Source organism: Crinia signifera, chromosome 3, assembly GCF_055691185.1.
Source record: "Crinia signifera chromosome 3, ASM5569118v1, whole genome shotgun sequence".
Lineage (NCBI taxonomy): Eukaryota > Metazoa > Chordata > Amphibia > Anura > Myobatrachidae > Crinia > Crinia signifera.
In genome coordinates this window covers 139841541-139858276 of record NC_139219.1, presented here as the reverse complement: position 1 = coordinate 139858276, position 16736 = coordinate 139841541, and the positions used below count along the sequence as shown (strand labels likewise).

The 16736-nt window shown below is 48.5% G+C and overlaps 1 protein-coding gene across 2 annotated transcripts in view; it reads left to right on the top strand.

Moving 5' to 3' along the window:
• The first annotated feature begins 530 nt into the window (after positions 1–530).
• TNFAIP3 (TNF alpha induced protein 3) overlaps positions 531–16736 on the top strand; it is a 55151-nt gene continuing 38945 nt past the window's right edge. Inside the window, exons 1-2 of one of the 2 annotated variants that reach the window (XM_083176614.1) lie at positions 531–752; positions 14881–14989. The gene's annotated coding sequence lies outside the window, so the exon portion shown is untranslated. Of the gene's footprint in view, positions 753–2662; positions 2743–14880; positions 14990–16736 lie in introns of both variants that reach the window. The other variant, XM_083176613.1, reaches the window with a different exon arrangement.

The following is a 16736-nucleotide window of genomic DNA, read 5'->3' as shown; positions in this document are numbered from 1 at the left end:
GCATATACAGTATGTGTGTGGTTGGTATGTGTGCATATACAGTATGTGTGTGTGTGGGTTGTGTGCATATTCAGTATATACAGTATGTGTGTGGGTGAGGGTGTGCATATACAGTATGTTTGTGTGTGGGGTGCATATACAGTATGTGTGTGTGGTTAGTATGTGTGCATATACAGTATGTGTGTGTGGTTGTGATATGTGCATATACAGTATGTATGTGTGGGGGTTGTGTGCATATAAAGTATGTTTGTGTGGGATGTGCATCAAAGGCGGGCTGGGCCGGGGGGCAGGGTGCCATGTGCCCCCCAGGCCGGTGCAGTTATGCAGCACTCGGGCCACTGTGTGAGATTCAGGCTGATAAGTTTGACGTACCACCAGCCTGAACGGAGGAACCCGGCTTTCAGACTCCAGAGCAGGAAAAATAGCGGCACATGGGATTTGTAGTTTAACTGTTACTGCTCAGACTCTGAGCAGTCAAAGATTAACTACAAATCCCATGATGCCATTGTTCCTGTTAAAGATGGCCACCGCGGAGCTAGACAGCACTTGGGCTGTCCTGGTGTCCTGCCTGTCCCTCCTCCTCTCCTATTGCTCTGCTAGCTGTAGGGGTTAAACAGGAGGGGAGTGGAGAATGAGATCGAGCAGGTGGGCGGAGCTAGACGGCAGCCTGCACACAGAGTGCACAACATGTGAGGACTGGAGGAGGCAGCTGCAATAAAGACACTGGGCCCACCCAGTAATAGTGTGATGAGGTACCATATTATGTGTATGTGACAATATATATTATATACATGTGCACTGAGTGTGGCTGTATGCATATGTGTGTCTGCCTGTACATAGATAAGTGTGTGACTATGTGTGACATATATATATATACATATTTATATATATATATATATATATATATATATATATATATATATATATGATGTGTTGTACTATTTGTGTGACTATATGTGACTGTATGTGTGTAACTGTACATATGTACTGTATGTTTATATGTGTGTAATGGAGTAACTATAGTAGGTGCTATGGTGCTCTCACCCTGCACTCATTTATGGGTAGAATGGTTTTCTGTGTGTGTGTGTGTGTATGTACAGTATGTGTGTGTATGTATGTGTATATATATATATATATATATATATATATATATATATATATATATATATATATATATATATACACACACTCCAAATAAAGATGTCTTGTTAAAGTGCAAAAAGGTGCTTTACTGCTGTTTCGGGACTCGCCCATCTTCAGGACATACACGTGTATGTCCTGAAGATGGGCAAATCCCAAAACGCCGTAGACAGCAGAAAAGCACCTTTTTGCACTTTAACAAGACCCGGAGTGACAGATTTATTTGGAGTGTTTGTATGGTGGGTGTTGTCCCTCTGGATGGGCACCCGGGCAGAGTGTATTTATGCCGGACCTTGCACAGTATATATAGTATATATATGAGATTTTTAGATTGTCTTTATTTGTGGGTCTAGGTTGGACATAGTGGCGACATTGGTTGCAGTGGGGTGGCGTGTCCTGCGCATGTGTCCCTAAGGTTTTTGTGTGGAGTCATAGTGCAGACTCAGGCGTGATGAGGTGTTGGGCCTATCTGGGCAGTTGCAGGAATGGTCTGGCTGGTCAGACACAGGTAAAATTTTGCTATGGGCCCAAATAGGTCTAGTTAGTAGTTACGCCCCAGTGTCAGGGTCAGACTAGTGCACGGGCTTACTGCTGCGTCCGGCATAAAGAGAAATGGCTCTGTGTGATAGGGTAGGGCTTAGCGTGATGCGCGGTGGGGGGGTCACACTGCCCAGCTGTGTTGGTCAGTGTCTCTGATTGTTAGGTGCAGACAGAAGCCTTTCCTGCAGGTCACTTCCCAATCCTCCCCTTCCTTTCCACTGTCCAATAAAGTAATAATGCAGAGCTAAGCTCCGCCCCAAACATAACAAGGAGCTGAATGCTAAAGCAGCCTAACAATGCTTCTGAAGCTGTATTGGAAAAAGGGGCTGTTGGTGGGAAGGTGCATATTGCTGTACCCCTGCAGCCAGTGATGTAACTACTGTGGGTGCAGGGGATGTAGCTGCTCTGGGGTCCTGGCTGTCTCCAGGCCCACAGCTTTCCTGGTCCCAGTCATGAATTGTGCTGACATGCTGGGAAGGAGGGTTCAATTGTGCGGCACAACAGGTTGACAAACTCACCCGCCCTGCCCCGCCGCACACCATTCCCCTCATACAGTAGCTCACCAAGTGCCGCACATGTGCGGCAGCTTCAAGTAGCTACAAAGCTGGATGAATCCACCAGTTGCTGCGTCACATGGCTCCTCCCAGACACCTCTGAGTGATCGTGTCACTGTGGAGCACTACTCCGTGTTCTGGACAGCTGCAAGTAAGGTGTGTGGCATTTTGGGGGATAAACAAGCAGTATTTTGTGCTCTGCTGCAATAAATGCACTTTTGCTGCTTATCGTTTTTACACACCGGCAGGATTTGTGTGGTGGTAGACAAGCCAGGGCCTTTTGTTTGTATTTGCCCCCCAGGCTGAAAGTTGCCAGCCAGCCCCTGATGTGCATATAGTGTGTGTGTGTGTCACTAAACAGAAGTCCCAGCTCACTGTTTTCCCTGTGCTTTGTCCCCGTGCTTCCCTGACATTTGCCATCGGAGTAGTGCAGCTGCTGGAAGGGACCGGATGTACATTGGGTCAGCGATGGAGGGAACTTGAGGCCACATGGTTTAACTTAAGCCAGGTTAGTACACTACACTACACTGAACAGAATTTGTTCAAACCATCAAGGTTATCTAAAGCCGCCCCTCCTGGCAGTTCAACCCAAACCATATACCACCCACCCACAACCTAACTCTAACCATATCTCCCCCCTCAGCATAACCCTACCCATACACAAACTTCTGCAGCCTAAACTAACCATACACTTAGCTCCACAGCCTAACTCTACCCATAAACACACTCCCACAGTCTTTCCCCCCTTATTTGGCCTGACCCTAACCCATCTCGGCATACTTATGTTTGGGATGCTGGCTGTCGGTATTTCAGTGTTGATATTCTGAAATCTTTCGAAGATTTGGCGACGGTGTTCTGATGGCAGCCTGGTTGTCGGTGTACGTACACTGCACACAGCCATGCTGACTGCATCCCATATATTTAATTATGGGAGATATATATATATATATATATATATATATATATAGAGAGAGAGAGAGAGAGAGAGAGAGAGAGAGAGAGAGAGTGTAAGGCACTTGTTTCCTAGCACGGCGCCCAATATTTTGATCGTAGTACATCTTATACAATCGCATTGCATCCACGTCGGTGTGGAGTTGATTTTATATAGTGTGGCGAGCGCAGCGAGACACCGAGCCCGAAGCGTGGCGTGCACAGCGAGCCCCACGAGGGGACACCGATTACTTTACATGTATTCCGTGTCGTATTCCTTCGTATTGCTTCGGGCTCGGTGGCACGCTGCGCTCGCCACACCATCAAAAATCAACTCCACACCGACGTGGATAGTGGGGGGTATGAAAAGGTCGGAGGACACGTACCGCCACCCCTCGCGGGCTCGCTGTGCTCGCCACGCTTCGGGTTGTGTTGATAGTGGGGGTGGCGTTGCCAATGGGGGTGCATTTAACATTGAAAGCACCCATCAGGATGCTTGTACAATGAAAAACCGCGGCGCATCGCATGCCATTTGCTGGCATGCAATGCTATGTGATATTTCATTGTACAAGCACTCCTGTTAATTTAACAGGAATTTCGCATCGCATTGCACGCATCACACACCACTAAGCTATTTTTCAGCAAGAACCAGCAGGAACTCAGATCCTGAACCTCTAATTAAATATGGCATTATCAGGGGGGCGTGGCCTGACTGGCAATGTGAGCGGGTGCGGGGATTAGGAGCTCCGACAAGATCCTGATATATATCCTGCTCCCCGACCCCTGGACGCTGTATTCTTACCTCCACTGGCTCCGGAGTTGCTCCTGCGTCCCCGGCGTCATCTGGGATTCTGCTGTGTGGAGGACGGAGAGTTGTGCAGCTGTTGATCCGTGGTGATCCGTGTCTCCTCTTCCTCGAGTGCGGGCGCCATCTTGGTTTCTCCGACAGCGTTGGCTGAGCTCCTGCAGTACGGCCCCGTGGCTTGACAGCACCGGTGCCCTGTCCGGTGTCCCAGCAGGTGGAGGTGACTGGCGACCCTCCGGTGGATTGTCGGCGGATAGCGGGAGCTGTCTCTGTCGGAGCGCGCTGCTTGGCTGGCCGGAGACGCTGACGCCATCTTACTCATCTGGTTCCTGGGCTGAGGTACCTGGCCTGACTTAACCCTGCAAGTGGAGACCTTTAAGCACCCCTGATTTACTCTAAATTGTCAAGGTGGGATCTATATTGAAGTGAGTTGCTGATCCCTTTCACAGACACTAGCTACATGCTGAACTATATACTTGTGGACATGAACTGTCTATCTGATTCCATTTGTGCCTTGGAGGATTAATGTTGGTGGCCCTACATTTAATTATACTGCTTCATTTACTGTCACTTTTTAGCGGTGTGCTAACCACCGCCTGTCTCCCTTAAGACTCCTCCAAGACGATTGGCTTGGATTTCCTTCCACTTTGTGAGCCTCCCTGCATTATGGAAATATCGCAAATCCTGCAGGCCATTTCTGCATCTGAGCGGAGGCTTCTAAACATGTTTAACACTTTGATGGAGGATGTTGCATCTCCATTTGAAGAGCCTGGTAATGCCCTTGCTGATGGATGCGCTTCAAATAACGCTGATCCCCAGCGGAAAGTCCTGTCTCTCTCTGCTGCACCTGTCCGGCAGGAGAGTAGAGTTGGGGGGGCTCAACTTATGTTTGATGTTCATGGAGTTCCTATGACTCCCCTGCCTGCTCATGCCATAGACTTTCCTGAGACCCCATTCAAACCGGTGGATTTAGATCTCTCTACACCTGCCTGCCTCATTCACGATATGCTCTATGTACAGGGCCCTGATTTACTTCACCTGCAGGTCACGTTTCTCTGGAATACATATCTGGAACGCTACCTTTATTCCCGAATGATCTGGGAAATTACTATATGTTCCTTTATATCACTCCTGGAACCTGAGGCCTGACTGGACTAGGGATGCAGAGTCTCTGATACAAGTGGAGATGGAAATGTTTCTTACGCCTTGTCCTATAATTTGTTGCGCAATACTTTCATATCCTGTTTGCTATCCCTCTAAGTTTTATGTTCCCCTATGTGCTAGTAACGTCTGTAATAAGATCCTGATTTCTGAATGCTTATACTTCGATATTGTTACATGCCTATGTCTGTGACTCTTCTGATCTCACTATTGTTTATCGTACTGTTATTTATTCCTTACTATATCCGTTTGTGGACTCTGTTATTGAGTGGGAAGATATGGGAGTCACATTTTGACCTGTTTCAATTTTAGCTCTGAGACCACTACCCACGATATATCCTTTATATACTATCCGGTAACTAAGGGGCGGGGGGGGGGGGGTACGGGAGTTAGTTAGGTTAGTATAGTTTGGGGAGCTAGTAGGGTAATTATGGGATCCAAGTACGCCTTAGTTGGGGGTGGGTTGTACAGGGTGGGGTGTTTATGGGAGGTTTGTTTTGGTTTTATGAGGGACTTATTTTAATAGTGTTAGTGGGTTAGGTTTCCTAGTAATATACTTCCATGCTGATGTGTTCCTTACCTGCAGTGTTACAATACCGGCTATGACGCAACTGCGAATATGACTTGTTCTCCTCTATAGGCGAGTGTGCCCGGATGGTGCCTTCGGGCTACTCCAATATGTCCTTGGAAATGAGTGTATATCCTGTCTTCACTCACATATATTCTAGTGTATGTTTGCAATATGATTCATCACTTTGTGATATTTGTTTTTATGTCTATACCGGGATTTTGTAAGGTTATTTACAAGTTTTGAAAACTCAATAAAAATATGTTATTTAAAATATGACATCATCAGGAACTAAAAATGTACTTTCCATAAGATAAGTTGTATTTTAAAGTCACCTTTGTTTCTAAACACAGTATATACGTCTATCTCTCCCTCCCACTCTTTATTATATATATTCTTTTTTATTTAATTGATCCGCCCCCAGACCTGGAGTTCCTGGACCTCTTTTTCCAGAAAAAATAGTACTGCCACTAAGTATGGTATGCGATGAGTGCCGTGCTAGGAAACAAGTACCCAGTGTAAATGATTGCCGCTTTAAAAAACTGGAGATTTCTTTCCAAATCTCTCACTTTCTGATTCTCTCACCCATAGTATTAAATAGAAAAAGGGAAGTACTGTGGCAAATACAAGGTGGAGAAAAATATTGCATACTGTATTCTAGTTCAGTAAAATGACCACGCCCCTTACCATGCCCCCTCAAGAGATCCCACCCCCACATAAGGGCTGCTTTGAGAACTTTCCTGGGCTGGTTTTAAATCCCAATCCGCCCCTGGCTGGTGAAGTAACTGCTAGGAGGCACGGGGGGTGGGGAGAGCACACTGTGACTGACTGACACTGGCGGCTCGCTGAGTCGTTCAGCGGCTCTCCCGTGACTGGCTGCACCAACCAATCAGAGGCTCACATGCTAGCGATATCTTTTCAAATGGCCCCGGGTTATCCTCAAGTAGTAGGAGAAGCGCTATCTGCGCTCTCCACAGAGGGAAGAATCCAGCGGGGGCAGTCTAAGAAGAAGAGAAGTGGCAGCAGTGGTGAATACTGATGGAGGAATTAGATAGACACTAAGGGCATTGTGCATTAGACACTACAGGGGGCATTCTTCATATGGACATATGGGGGGGGGGCATTCTGCATATTGCACTACTAGAGGAATTAGGCACATGGCACTATGGGGGGGGGCATTCTTCATATGGACATATGGGGGGGGGGGCATTCTGCATATTGCACTACTAGAGGAATTAGGCACATGGCACTATGGGGGGGGGCATTCTGCATATGGAACTATAAGAGGCATTCTGTGTATTACTGAGGGAATTCTGTTTATGGCTCTATGGGGGGCATTCTGCATATGGTACTACTGGGGAATTTCATCATAAGGCACTAAGGGGGCATTATGTATATGGAACTAAGGGGGAATTATGTATATGTCCCTATAATCCCCGGTCCCACAAAGCCATGCCCTAAATTTTTGCACGCACTGTTCCTTTCCTTTTTGGGGTTTGGTTTATTTTGCACTGTGGGACATAATTTGAATTAAAGATGGTATTATGTGGCCCGCATTATTCTTTTCATGGGTGTGTGGGATAGGCCATGAATTTAAAACTGGCAGAGGGGCGCCAAACACCATTGCACCCACTCTAGCTGTGACATATGGGGGGAAGAGGCAGGAGAAGTGAGTTCCACCACCTCACCAAGACCACTTTAAGCACTGCCTATCTCTCTAACACTCCCTGCTTTCAGCCTAACCCTCCCCCCCTCAGCTTGACTCTAACCCTCCCCGCTAGTACCTAAGCCTAACCACTGTTACCTAAACCTAACCTCCCTGCCCCACAGCCTGACCCTAACCCCTACCTTGCAAGTCCTTTAACCTAACTGCCCAACTCCACAGCATAACCCTATGTCCCCTCCTCTAGTGTCTAAACCTATTCCCCCTATCTTTGGCCTGAGCCTAACCCATCTCGGCATACTTATGTTTGGGATGCTGGCTGTCGGTATTTCAGTGTAGATATTCTGAAATCTTTAGGAGATTTGGCGACGGTGTTCTGATATATATATATATGAGAGAGAGATACCATATATATGTGCGGAAAATGCAGCCTGGCTTTCCCTTAGCCAGTAACTATGCTCCCCGTTGCCTTCCAGACAATAACAAATAGAAGAAAGGTAAAGCCAGTACTCCAAGGTAGTTTCAAATAGGTGTATTCACCAAATACACAAACTGGCAAATTCTGACATTTTGGGGAGTGCACGCCCCTTTGCCAAGGTGCAGGTGAGTCAAATAATAAAGTGTACAGTGCATAACTTTATACAGTGAAGATAAAGTTTGTCCTCGCACGAGGAGCTAGCTGGGGCTGTCCGTTACCGGAAGTAAAATATCGGAAGTTCCAGAAATCATGCCTCATCCCTACATGTGGAATGTAAGCAATGTTGGTTGCTATGCCTCCTTGGGTGTCATGGGGAGGAAATTCTGGCACTTGGGGCCTTATTCTAGTTCACTCTTAGAGGCAAATTCCTTCTCAAATGGACAAAACCCTGTGCACTGCAGGTGCAGATATAGCAGATATTGCATGTGCAGGGAGAGTTAGATGGTTTTGTCCATCTGAGAATGAATTTGCCTCTAAGAGTGAACTAGAATAAGGCCCTGGGTGAGCTCAGTGCAGCTAAGGAACAAATGTAACAACGTTTTTATATAGATTGGCATGATTCTTTAAGTGAAACATGATATAGTATGAATATATTACAAAAGTGCAAATTAGGATCCCAGTTGCAACTTGGGAGTAATGTGACTGTCACGGCTAAAGGGCTGGATGGAGTCGTGTGGTGCACAGGAACCGGAGACGGACCAGGAGGAGTAGGATTGAAACGTGCAGGTTTAATAACGGATTTCATAAATGATAAACTTCACTCAAATACTTCTTTAAGTGACAGTTGGAATAAATTAAATAGAGTCCAGCACAATACTAATAACGGGCAGGGAAATCTGGAAACGTATACTTGGTGAGCCAGAGTACATAGATGAGGATCCGGAAGGAGGTTGATTTGATGACAGAAGAAATGGATCCGGATGACTGAAAGATGATGGAATGAATGAGTTGTATGAAGGAGGACAGCGGGAAGCTGTGCAGGGTAATTCTGGGACACAAGCAGGAACAAGCACTAGGTAGGACTTGCAGCATTGGTGTCAGGAGAAAACTTCCTTGTAGCAAGATGCAGGGAGCAAGGCACCAGAGTCAGGAGAGAAAGAGCCAGGATCCGGGAATCAGCTAGGAGTTGTGAATGACTCCAAAGACTCATTGCACTGACACTGAACAGCCTAGGCAGATCCCCTATATCCCCAGGGGATGGCTGCCATTGGCTGTCAGCACAGGATGAGGAGGGAACCTCCACTCTGGGCCAATCTGTCTCCTGCCCTCAACCAAGATGGCGACGCTGGCCTCCCGGCACCACTACTGCTGCCATCCCTACCCAGAGCTGCCGCTACCCGCACACCGCAGACCGGAGCCTGCACACGCTAGCCGGCGGCGGGCGCGGACGGGTGAGTACTGTACCCGCCGCGCTCCGTCGCGGCTACGTGTGACAGTACCCCCCCTTTTCAGGGTGACCCCAGGGTGCCTATGGGCCTTGTGCGGATTTCTCTGGAGAAATTGCTTTACCAGTTTTGGAGCGTGCAAATCAATGGAATCCACCCAAGAGTTCTCTTCGGGACCAAACCCAACCCATTCCACCAGATACTGGGTACGAGAATTGCGGCAACGAGAGTCTATAATGCGTCTTACCTCGAATTCAGCCCCACTTTCGGAGTTAATCTTGGGCGGTTTGGGAATCTTCTTTTGATAAGAGTTCAACCTTAAAGGCTTGAGGAGGGACACATGGAAGGAATTCGAAATCCTTAGGGAAGGAGGAAGTTGAAGTCTATAAGCGACAGGATTAATGACTTGGATGATAGGGTATGGCCCAATGAACCGGGGAGCCAGCTTCATAGAGGGCAGACGGAGGCGTATATGGCGGGTAGACAGCCATACCCGGTCTCCGACTTTCAATCTGGGCGCTGCCCTTCTTTTCCTGTCTGCCATCCTCTTGTATCGGGCGGAAGATTTAAGAAGAGCGGTGTGGACATCCGACCAGATTTTAGCAAAGCGTTGTAATGAAGTGGTTGCTGCAGGAACTTCGGAAGAGGATAATTCTGAGAAATCCGGAGATCGTGGATGTTTGCCGAATACTGTAAAGAAGGGGGTGGTTCCGGAGGAAGAGTGATAGGAGTTGTTATGCATATATTCTGCCCACGGGAGAAGATCCACCCAGTCATCTTGGGAAGACGAGACAAACAGTCGGATAAAGGCCTCCAAGTCTTGATTCACCCGTTCTGTCTGGCCGTTGGTCTGGGGATGAAAGGCAGTGGAAAACTTGAGTTTGACCTGTACCGCGGCACAGAGAGCTCTCCAGAACTTTGCAACGAACTGTACTCCGCGGTCGGATACAATCTCTTTGGGCAGTCCGTGAAGTTTAAAAATGGTTGAGATGAATAGCTGAGCCAGTACTGGAGCAGAGGGGAGACCTTTTAGTGGGAAAAAATGGACCATTTTCGAGAATCGGTCGACCACTACCCAGATTGCGGTATGCCCTTTTGAGGGAGGTAGTTCGCAAATGAAGTCCATTGACAGATGGGTCCATGGTTCTGTGGGAATGGTTAGAGGGCGGAGAGGACCAGCGGGAGTTGTTCTGGGCACTTTATGCTGAGCACATCTTACACAAGAGGCAACGAAGTTGGTTACGTCGTGGCGGATGGTTGGCCACCAATAAGAACGTGACAGGAACATCAAGGTCTTTTGTGCTCCTGCGTGCCCTGCGAAGCGGGAAGAATGTGCCCATGACAATATTTTCTTGCGAAGTTCGGGGGGAACGAACGTTTTACCTGGAGGAGGAGATGGCTGTACGGTTACTTGGGCGAAGACCAGCGGATCGAGGATTGGACGAGGAGGTGTCTCTAGGTCAGAGGTCGTCTCAAAGGAGCGGGATAGAGCGTCTGCCTTAGTATTCGTGGTTCCAGGTCGGAATTTAATTTGGAAATCAAAGCGTTCAAAAAACATGGCCCAACGGGCTTGGCGGGCAGTAAGGCACTGAGCCTGTTTAAGAAAGGACAGATTTTTGTGGTCTGAATACACGGTGATCTTATGTCGTGCCCCCTCCAGAAGGTATCGCCACTCCTCTAACGCAGTTTTGACTGCAAGCAACTCCTGTTCCCCGATGGGGTAATTCTTCTCTGCTGGGAGGAATTTTTTGGAGAGGAAGGCACAAGGGTGTAATTCTTGATCCTCACCTTTTTGTGACAAGATGGCCCCGATCCCTTCCGAGGATGCGTCCACCTCGAGAATGAAGGGCCTGTCGAGGTCTGGTTGGAGGAGGATTGGTGCCGTCATGAATGCTCTCTTTAACTGCTGGAAGGCAGAGGATGCTTCTGGCGACCATCGGCTTGGATCAGCTCCCTTGCAAGTGAGAGCAGTGAGGGGAGCAGCGATAGTAGAGAAGTTCCGGATAAATCGCCGGTAATAGTTTGAGAACCCTAGGAATCTCTGAATTCCTTTGAGTGTTGTGGGGGCTGCCCAGTCTTGGATGGCTCTCACCTTCTCTGGGTCCATTTCTATCCCAGTGGCGGAGAGAATGTGACCCAAGAATGGAATGGACGTGACCTCAAAAACGCACTTCTCCAACTTGCAGAACAGTTGATTTTGGCGAAGACGTCGTAGGACTTCGGACACTGTCTGTCTGTGAAGTTGGAGATTTGGAGAGAAGATGAGTATATCGTCTAGATAGACTACGATGGAGTGGTACAGCAAGTCCCGAAAGATATCATTTACAAACTGTTGGAAGACAGCGGGGGCGTTACAAAGGCCGAAGGGCATCACCAGGTATTCATAGTGGCCGTCGCGCGTGTTAAAAGCCGTCTTCCACTCGTCACCTGGACGGATCCGGATCAAATTGTAGGCCCCTCGCAGGTCCAATTTAGTAAAGATTGCTGCCCCTCTGATCTTGTCGAATAGTTCTGCGATAAGGGGTAAGGGATAGCGGTTTTTAATGGTGATGTCGTTCAGGCCCCTATAGTCGATACATGGCCGAAGACCGCCATCTTTCTTTTTCACAAAGAAAAACCCGGCCCCGGCCGGAGAAGTAGATGGTCGAATGAAACCTTTGTTTAAGTTCTCTTGAATGTACGAGGACATGGCCTCAGTCTCAGGTAGCGACAGGGGATAGATGCGGCCACGAGGAGGGAATTTCCCGGCCACCAGCTCTATCGGGCAGTCCCAAGGACGGTGAGGAGGCAAGGTGTCGGCACCACCTTTACTGAATACATCTGTAAATGAACGATATGGTGCGGGTATCGACAAGGGTGGAGCTGAAGAGGATGAAGGACAGTTACCCTCACGTTGTGGATGGGTCTGGTAGACCGGAAGGATCTGAGGAATGCAAGTAGACTGGCAATCTGTTCCCCAGGCCTTGACCTCCATATTGGTCCAATCGATGTGTGGGTTATGTTTGGAGAGCCAGGGAAGGCCCAGGACCATTTGGTGTGAGGACTGTGGAAGAATGAAGAATTCGAGGGTCTCTTGATGTAGAGCTCCTATGAGCAGTGTCACCGGGGTGGTCTGATGGGTGATTTGTCCACTACGAATTCGACTCCCATCCACTGCAGTGAGGACCAGCGAGTGATCCAGGGGTTGCACAGGCAGGGCATGTTGGGTAACAAAAGAAGAAGAAAGGAAGTTTCCCGCTGCTCCAGAGTCCAATAGGGCCTGAACTCTTTTTCTCCCTTGGGGACACACAAGGGTAACCGGAATGGTGGAATCAGAAGAAGAGGGAGATGGAAGCAAGACTCCTAATCGGACCTCCCTCGGGGAGATTAGGAGCGGTCGTTTCCCGGCCGCAGCGGGCAGGAAGCCAATAAGTGAGCTGAGGAGCCACAGTACATGCATAGATTCTCTCGCCGTCTTCGGGACTTCTCTTCGAGAGAGAGACGGGAGCGGTTGATTTGCATGGGCTCATCTGTTGACACCGCAGGAGGCGGGGTTGGTTTGGAGGCTGGTGCGACATTGGAAGGAAATCGAGGGCGAAGGCGATCAGAGCGATTCCTCTCAAGTTGGCGTTCTTGGAGTCGCAGATCGACTTTGTTACATAATGAAATGAGTTCAGCCAGGGTGGAAGGAGAATCGCGAGTTGCTAACTCGTCCTTGATGCGCCCGGCTAGGCCGTTCCAGAAGGCAGAAACGAGAGCCTCTTCGTTCCATCTTAGTTCGGAAGCCAGGGTTTGAAATTGTACGACATATTGTCCCACTGGGCGACTGCCCTGACGAATCCTTAGGATCTCCGTGGCTGCGGAGGACACTCTGCCAGGCTCGTCGAAGATGCGACGGAAGGAGGCCACAAATTCTTCATAGTTATTGAGGATGGGATCCGCACGCTCCCAAAGGGGGGACACCCACTCCAGGGCTGGACCCGCCAGTAGGGACACGATGTAAGCCACCCGAGTCTTGGGAGAGGGGAAATTGGAAGGCTGGAGGGTAAAATGGACGTCACATTGATTCAGGAATCCTCGACACCCCCTCGGGGACCCGTCATATTTACTGGGGGTTGACAGGTGTAGCTGGTGAGGAGCAGCTGGCCCAGGGGGAGCAGCAGGGGCCGAAGCTCCGGAGGTTGGTGCTGCTGAAACTGAGGGAGCCGCCTGAGGTGATGACAAGGTCTGGAGAAATTGAGCCACTTGACGCTGGGTAGTCTCTACTTGTTCCAATCGAGCCATGATGCCTTGAAGAACATCCGTCATGGAGGCCTGTGCTTCACCCGATTCCATCGGGTCAGTGCAAACTGTCACGGCTAAAGGGCTGGATGGAGTCGTGTGGTGCACAGGAACCGGAGACGGACCAGGAGGAGTAGGATTGAAACGTGCAGGTTTAATAACGGATTTCATAAATGATAAACTTCACTCAAATACTTCTTTAAGTGACAGTTGGAATAAATTAAATAGAGTCCAGCACAATACTAATAACGGGCAGGGAAATCTGGAAACGTATACTTGGTGAGCCAGAGTACATAGATGAGGATCCGGAAGGAGGTTGATTTGATGACAGAAGAAATGGATCCGGATGACTGAAAGATGATGGAATGAATGAGTTGTATGAAGGAGGACAGCGGGAAGCTGTGCAGGGTAATTCTGGGACACAAGCAGGAACAAGCACTAGGTACAGATGGCGCCGGGCTCATCTTTCCAGGGGATGGCGATGGCGACGCCATTCGCCATTCCCTGCTCCGGCGCCATCTGTGTGTCGGAAGGGGACGCGCGCGCACGAGGTGTGCGCGCGTCCCCTTCCGACGGTGCTGCCGTCCTCGTCCGACGGGCGCCCGGTGCCCACACCGGGCGCCCGCACCCCCCCACAGCCGCTTCGGGTCCCCCCAGCCCCCCTCGAGCGGGAGGCGGACAGTATTGCGTCCGCCTCGCCCGCCGGCCGCCCGGATACTGAGACGCACGTGCGTGGGGGACGCACGCGCGTCTCAGTCAGATGGCGCGCCGTGCTGCTGGCGGATCGCCAGCGGCATGCTGCTGGCGATTCGCCAGCAAGCATAAGGCCTGCCCCATCTGTAGGACTTGCAGCATTGGTGTCAGGAGAAAACTTCCTTGTAGCAAGATGCAGGGAGCAAGGCACCAGAGTCAGGAGAGAAAGAGCCAGGATCCGGGAATCAGCTAGGAGTTGTGAATGACTCCAAAGACTCATTGCACTGACACTGAACAGCCTAGGCAGATCCCCTATATCCCCAGGGGATGGCTGCCATTGGCTGTCAGCACAGGATGAGGAGGGAACCTCCACTCTGGGCCAATCTGTCTCCTGCCCTCAACCAAGATGGCGACGCCGGCCTCCCGGCACCACTACTGCTGCCATCCCTACCCAGAGCTGCCGCTACCCGCACACCGCAGACCGGAGCCTGCACACGCTAGCCGGCGGCGGGCGCGGACGGGTGAGTACTGTACCCGCCGCGCTCCGTCGCGGCTACGTGTGACAGTGACATAAACGCTACAATACAATAAAATGTAATTTACATATATGATCACTGTGACATAATAATGAGAAATCAGTAACATCAGTAAAATATGGGGACATAACACATAATATATATTTTCTGGTGATTCTGTTTATAAGGGTCAAAGGAATCACCATACATTCCACACCGAGGGATGAGGCATGATTTTGGGGACTTCCGATCTGTAACTCAGCATGTGGGGACGAACTTGATCTTCACTTTGTAAAGGTAAGCACTGTACACTTTATTATTTGATTCACCTGCACCTTGACAAAGGAGCGTGTCAGCCCCAAAACATCGGAATTTGCCAGTTTGTTAACTACAATACACCTATTTGAAACTACCTCAGAGTGCCGCTGTTCGCTCCCCCCACTACACCGTCACTCTATTGTAATGGCTATTTTTACATTGCATGTGCTGGTAGAAGAAGAGGGGGCATTTCCTTGTGTGTGCCTCCCAGGCTTAAAGTTGCCAGCCAGTCCCTGAATGTACTATTCTGTATATGTTGATTCACAACTGTTTTCTCAAGGAAGAACAGAAATATATAGAAGCAATTACATTTCACAGTTGATAATCTCATCTTCAGGAAACACCTGCTGTAACAGTGTCATGCAGGCGCTTGAAATAAAAGAAAGTGTCTGTATTAGTCACATTATATAAATTATATGGAAATCCTCTAGAATGAAGGCCTTTCTTCAGATATTTCCATGGTTGAGGCTCAAAGGGTGTGGTTTGATCTCCCGATAGTTGGGATTCTGATGGTCATTAGGGCAGGGCCGTCTTAACAGCAGTGTGGGCCGCTGGGCAAAGCAATGCACTGGGGCCCTTACCCATTCTCCCCTCCTAGGGGTGGGGGGTGCTATCAGCAGCAGCTTTGATGTCCCACGGGTGGCAGGTGGTGCTCTATCTTCCATTCAACATGTAGGACCTGGAGCAGTAACTTACAAAGCCATGTAAAACAAAATACACACACAAAAAAAAAAAAAATATATATATATATATAATGAACTGCTGTTAAAAGCTGCTACCACGAAATATTTGTAGTTAGAAATAAAGGTTAGCTTAACTCATTGGCAGTGTAGTGAGGAGCAGGAGTGTGTATTTTGTTTTACTTGGCTTTGCATACTTACCAGGTGGCACATTGACACTTTTTTTAATACAGTTTTTTAGTACACTTGCTGTGTTCTCGTAGCATAGTCAGTTTATTAAATTGACACCATCGCCATCCCATTCTTTTATTAATACATATTGTCATTTTAGTATCCATTTTTTATCCTCCCCTCTTTTTTTATTCGGTCTCTTTGGTTTAAATCTGATACATTTTATATTGCGGTTTTATAACATTGTGTGAATATCTATATGTATTTTTATACCTTTCTCTTCTGTATTTAAATAAATTAATTTTCTTCATACACTGTCCCATGTGAAATACGTGCACAGTATTCGCTATCCAAAGTCCAAAACAAAAACTTCCTCTACAAATCACCCCCTGAGTGGCACACCACCGCTCCTGGACTTAGCTGACGCCCCAACCATAATATTAGGGGAGTGCTCTATATGGGATCACGCTCCTGGACAACTACCTGTTTATACCCTCCTGGCGCACATCTCACCAAATTCTAACCCTTCCACATATATATTGTGACGAAACCAGGCCACGCCCCTTTCTGTCATATGTTGTTCTCCCGCCTCTTTCTGCGCTTCAGCAAAGAGAATTGCGAAATGCCGGCGATAACCGGATATTATCACTGACTGTATTCATATCTGAGCTGTGTTCCCCAGACTGCTGTATACAGGGGACATCACAGGGCGGTATGTCGGACAATAATAGGATGTTATACTGAATAATCCAAACAGGTTATTCCATTAGGCTGAGTATGTGTGCTACTGGAGGGAAATATTCCCTCATGTTATGTAAATGACTGTAATATGTTCCCAAAGCTTTGTATACTGTATCCCATACTGTTACATATGC